The sequence below is a fragment of the Camelina sativa genome, chromosome 3 (assembly GCF_000633955.1).
Source record: "Camelina sativa cultivar DH55 chromosome 3, Cs, whole genome shotgun sequence".
NCBI lineage: Eukaryota > Viridiplantae > Streptophyta > Magnoliopsida > Brassicales > Brassicaceae > Camelina > Camelina sativa.
The window spans coordinates 12,900,109-12,906,112 of record NC_025687.1 but is presented as its reverse complement, the minus strand read 5'-3'; positions in this window follow the sequence as shown (position 1 = coordinate 12,906,112).

Genomic DNA, 6,004 nt, shown 5'->3' with positions numbered 1-6,004 from the left:
AACCCGCGCTTTCCTCGTCTACAGTCATGTCCCAACGTCTCAACAACCTGACTTTGGAGGAGTTACTCGATAGTCCTGGTCGATCTAGTTTAACTAAACAAGATCCGCGCCGACCTCCAGGAACTCTGTGGTAAGAATTTTCTTTTAAGTTTTTAATTTGATAATATAATTACAAAGTTGTGTTTGCATGGATTCTGAAAGTTGAATTTATTTTGAAGGTTTGACCAAGACTCCTGTGTTGCGGCTACTGTTCGAAGCATCTTTGAAAGAGATTTCAAAGAGCCCCATGCCAATTGGACACAGACGCCAACTAAAGTGGTAGACCGTTGGTATGAAACGTTTGCGGTCAGTGAACTCTCTTTGTTTGCTATTTTACAATATATTTTTTTGCCTTAATTAAATATAGACTAATCCTTTCTTTTTTTGGAAGCAAATTTACAATTGGGACCGTTGCATAAACGATAGAGTGAGGAAAGAGTTTGAAGACAAGTTGAAGGACAGGATGTGTGATCAAGTGTCAAGGTGGAAGTTAAAGTGGAAGCTTAAAGGCGATGAGGCAAAGCCACGGTGGATTGATCCTCAAGTATGGGAGGGTCTTGTTCGGTATTGGCTTGATCCAAAATCAGAAATCAAGAGCATCAACAGTCGGAATGCTCGCTATCATGATCCGGATGGCACTGGAATATACAAGCACCGTTCAGGCCAAACTTCGTTTAAAGCCCGTGCTCGAAAGCATGTAAGTTCCTTAAGTTTTTTTTTCTTAAGATTAGGCCTTCAGACACTCTTTTATTTGTTAACTAATCAACCTCTTTTTTGTTTCTTTCAAGTCTGAGATCACTGGGGAGTTAACTCCGGATTTCCTACGAATCTTAGAAGACACTCATCGAAAACCAGATGGCTCATTTACGGATGGCAAGTCCGAGTCCGTGTTCAATGAGGTGTCGTCCAAGATTCAAGAGTTAGAATCTGAGCTTTGCACAGGGGAGAATGGAGAGAGTTCTGCTTCTGGTGGGGTGCCCATTCATATCAAAAACAAAATTTACACTGAGGTAAGATAAACGTTCTTAGTTCTTTTTTAAAAAAATACTCAATGGTTGAACTGTGTGGTTAAGTTAGTTTTTAGTGCTTCTGGTGTGTTCAGTTGCCAATCGTATATTGCTATCGATTGCCTTGTTAATGATTTTGTGATATCTTAGGATTGTTTTGTATATGATAACTTAGGATTGTTTTGTATGTGATAACTTAGGATTGTTTTGTATGTGATAACATGCGATTGTTTAGTTTGTGATAACTTCCTTGTTTAGTTTGTGATAACTTGGGATTGTTTAGTTTGTGATAACTTGCAATTGTTTAGTATGTGATCCATTGTTTTCTTTTGTATGTTTGTAACTTGTCGTTTGTTGTTTTGTTTTTAGGTTGCTCCGAAGAAGAAAAACAGAATTTTTGGGGTTGGTTCTCTGCAGTTTGAAGCGTCCTCTACCAGTAGCTGTCCGCAACCTCTGTCTCCAGCTAATGATCCGGTTATCTTGGCTCAGAAGCTTGCTGCCGCTGAGGAATGCATTCAAACCCAGGCGACTCAAATCCAAACCCAGGCGAGTCAAATCCAGGAAAGTAGTCAAAGAATGCATAGCTATGATGCATACTTTGACTATCTTGCGGAAAAGGATCCTGAGTTTGCTGCCAAGTTTGGATACCCGACCAACCAACAAGGGAGCAACCCAGAAGGCACCAACCCAGAAGGCACCAACCAGGAAGGCACCAACCCAGAGGGCAACACAGGTGAAACGGGAGCAGCTGGTAGCCAAACTGGGACCAGAAACGTGACCTCTCTCTCTCAATCCTTTTAAGAACTCTTCTCACTTTGTTCTGATTTTTGTTTTGTAAACATGACCATCTTTGTTTTGTAAACTCTTCTCACTTTGTTCTGACCAGAAACGAAAACATGACTTTTGTTTTGTAATATTTATGTTTTATTCTATTTTGAATTTTCAATTCTGTTCTTCTTATTATTATTTTTTTTTAACATCTAAAATATTATTCCCAAAAAAAAAATCAAACATAAAAATGGTAAAAGAAAAAAAAATTAAAAATGAAGAATTGCTACAAAATTAGCGAATATCAACAATACTAGGCAGATGGACGTCGCAAAGTAGTCGCAAAATTTGCGACGGATCGAACATTGCGATGGAAAAAAGTCCTCGCAATTTGCTTGACAATTGCGAGTACAACCGTCTCTCGCAATGTGCGTGGGATTTGCGAGGAATATATCTCTCGCCAATTGCGTTAGATTTGCGAGGGAAAATATCCCTTGCAAAATTTGCGAGGGAATTGCGATGTCAGCTTATTTGCGAGGAGCGATTTGCGAGGAATATATCTCTCGCCAATTGCGTTAGATTTGCGAGGGAAAATATCCCTTGCAAAATTTGCGAGGGAATTGCGATGGATTCTTCCATCGCAAATCGACTGTTTTCTTGTAGTGTGCATGGTTATGTATAACTGGATTTAGAATTATCTATATATGAATTGAATAGTTTGCATAAATCATTTTGTTTTTCATATGGCTAAAAGTAATAATTTTACAATTAATGGATTGAAATCCTAATTAACTAGTTTATGGGTCATTAATTAAGTTATCGGATGATGAGTTCCAGAAAAAACTAAGCCATAAGTCATCCAATTTTAATCAAACCGAAGTAACAAAGTAAATAACAAATGACAACAACAACAACAAAAAGCGATGATAACATAAATTGAATATTTTACTAAGGAAACCTCAAGTTACAAAGGAGCTTAAAGTTCTGTATTGAGCAGAAATAGATGATAAATGCAAAAGAATAAGTTGATAGAGCAGTTAATAAGAAGAGATAATGCAGAAAGAGGTAGAGCCGATCGACATATGTTTATTCTCCCCATTTACACTGTATCTTTCCTTATTGCATTTCATCAGGTCCTCCTCCTTAAGTTAGGTTCATTTCTAATTAGAGTTTTTGTAGTTAAAATATATATATATATATATATATATATATATATATTTAATATTTGTGTTTAAAGTTTAAATTAATCATAAGCATAGAGGGGGATGCAAATATGAACATATAAAAGCTAAAGTATTCTTTAGCAAAAGAACCAAAAAAAAAAAAAATCAACGTGGCCGAGATGAGTACAAGGGATAGCACAACTTAGAAAAATTGGTTGAATAGTGATAAATGCTTCCATACTACAGAGCAATTGCTCCAACGCGTTTAGGGATTAGTGATTTAGGTAAGAGCTACAGAACGTATAGTCTTACTATTTATGTCGTTTTCATTCATAGGACTTAATGATGAAACCTGCCCAGCTGCTTCGTGCATGTTCTTGCTTTGCTGATTTGGTTACACAAGAAATTATAATTGAGTTATGGAGTATATAATTCATAGAATAATGAATGGACTATGTTCACTCTTCATTTCACTGTATCAATTACTACTATATGCATGTGACTTTTGTTGGGTCCATTATATTAACAATCAATATCTCTCTTATTGAGACGCTACATTCGCTACATTCACTACCCGTAATTTACAAGCAGCTATGCCATTTCAATATTTTATTTTTAAAATTAACCTTTTTAATCCAAGGATGACTTGACGACTCTTGGTTGAATTTGATGAATTTTTACATGGAAAAAACAAGAATATATATATATATATATATATATATATTTGAATTCTAGAATAAATCAATACAATAAAACTTCTTTGTTTTTCACCAGAGCATGACACATCAGTTCTAGCATTCAAGCTGGTGTTGACACATCAATTAAAATCAATAGCCAATAGAATTATAACAAATAATACACATCAACATTTTTTCCAGTAATAATTGTTTTTCAATAAAAAAACATACAAATGCTCTGTTCTTACAGTTAAAACAAATTCAATCGAATAAAGAAAAATGAAGGAGAGCATATCTCATTACCACGACACTACCCGTAATTGAACTTCTTACCTTTGTTAACATCAGCACCGTTGGTATGGGATGGTATGGGATGAAGATACTGTCGGGGATATGGTAGTGAGGAGTTCATATGGGTCTGATGATCTTAACGACGACGTTAATGTGTTTCCTCTCAAACCAAACAAACTCTTTGTGCAAGAGGTAAGTCTTTCAAATAGATTTGTAACTAGAGAAGTCTCTGTTTTCTGGGTTTCTGGTGGATGAATGAGAAGAAAAAAATAGATGAATTTATTGATGATTTTGTTGAATTTTAAGGTGATTGGAGCTGAGTATGGAGAAGGGTTTGAGACTTTTAGACATGATGGTCCTCTCAAAGTGGATGTGGTAAGAGCTTCTAATGCTTTTCAATCTTTTATTGAAGAAGAAGATGAGTGAAGAGGAGGAGGAGGAGATGGACACAACTTCATCGTCGTCGCTCGATGGATTTCAGATCTGGTAAGTGAAGAGCTGTTCTAACCGAGTGGACTCAGCGAGGTGGAGAGTGGAGACGGTTGAGGAGAGAAAGAGGAGTCAAGGAAAAGCAAGTCTTCACGGGAGAGAGACATGTCGAGAAGGTGGTGGTAGTCGGGAAGGTGAAGGCGATCTCGATAGTCCACCAAACAGCGTCGTCGCAATAATCCATGGCTCTGTTCCTTCCTCCACCATCTCCATCAGCTCTAGCAACGCGACTCTCGGCCATCACATCTGCTCATATGTATCATCATTTGTTTCTCAAAGAATCTGGCAAAGAAGAAGATATCGGTTTAATTATTGGTTGGTCGGATTTCAATTCAGTGTAGAATCAACTTTTAATGGTTTAACATTTTGGTTTATTTCATATTTAAAGTGTAAACCAATGTAACTCAGAGTTGGGGAGATTTAAATATAGAACTTTTGTTTCAGAGAGAAATATGGGTAGAATTTTTCTTTTTTTTTGTATATATAAATGGGGGTTAAAGTTTGGACTCTATCTGGCTTGATACGATAATTTTTGATGGGGAAAAAATAGCTCGTTTTCCCAGCTTATAAGTTGTAAAGTTATAACTTGTCATAGCAAGTTCATCGGAAAAAAAAAGCTCTCTCTCACTCTAAGATCCGAGAGATTTAAGAGAGAGAAAAAATTCTTAGTTAAAAAATTCATCGGATTTTCTAATATATTTTTCTTCCGAATTATATTTTTCGGTTGGTGTTTTCTTTATTATTTTTTTGTTTGTTTAGTAAAAATAAATTGTTTGTCTATTGTATAATTAAAATAATAAGAAAATAGAATAATGAAAATAATAATAACAAAAAAGTAGTCAAGTAGATAATAATTGGCATTGATATTTTTTCAAAAACTTTATTAATTATATTATTTGATTTTGAACAATTTATATTAAATTATAATTTTAAAACAATAGAAAAGTACGAAATAAAAATATTATATAAAAATATATATATAAAAAGAATCCGGCAGTATAGCACGGGTTTAACGTAGTATATCTTAAAAGCATAAACATGTCAGCAGAATTGATAATTTAAGAATAATCAATATCTAAATAATTTTTTTTGGACATGTTTTCACTAATGTCTAATGATTTCGGTAAATTCCGTTGTTACAATTTACTGATACAAATTGTGTTGGTTATTTAGTTATGGGCCATAAAAAGAATAAAATTAAAAAAAAATAGTTATGGGCCACAATTTTGTAATGGGCTCTAAGGTTTTACATTTAAGAAACCAAAATTGTTATAAAACACTTTCGATTAATTCATAGCATACATGAGTTAAATGCACCCTTAATAACACGCCATACTGAGTTAAATGTTCCGTTTCTTTTTCATAACTTTAGGGATAAAACAGCAAACGGGGTTTTGATAATTAATTAATTAGCAAATTAAAACCACAAACCTTGTCGGTGTTAAAGTCTAGGGGTGGGTTCGGTTTTTCGGTTTGGTTTCGGTTCGGTTTTTTCGGTTTACGGTTTTTATTGGTTTTATAAAAAGGAAACCATATGCAATTCGGTTTGGTTACGGTTCGGTTGTTTCAG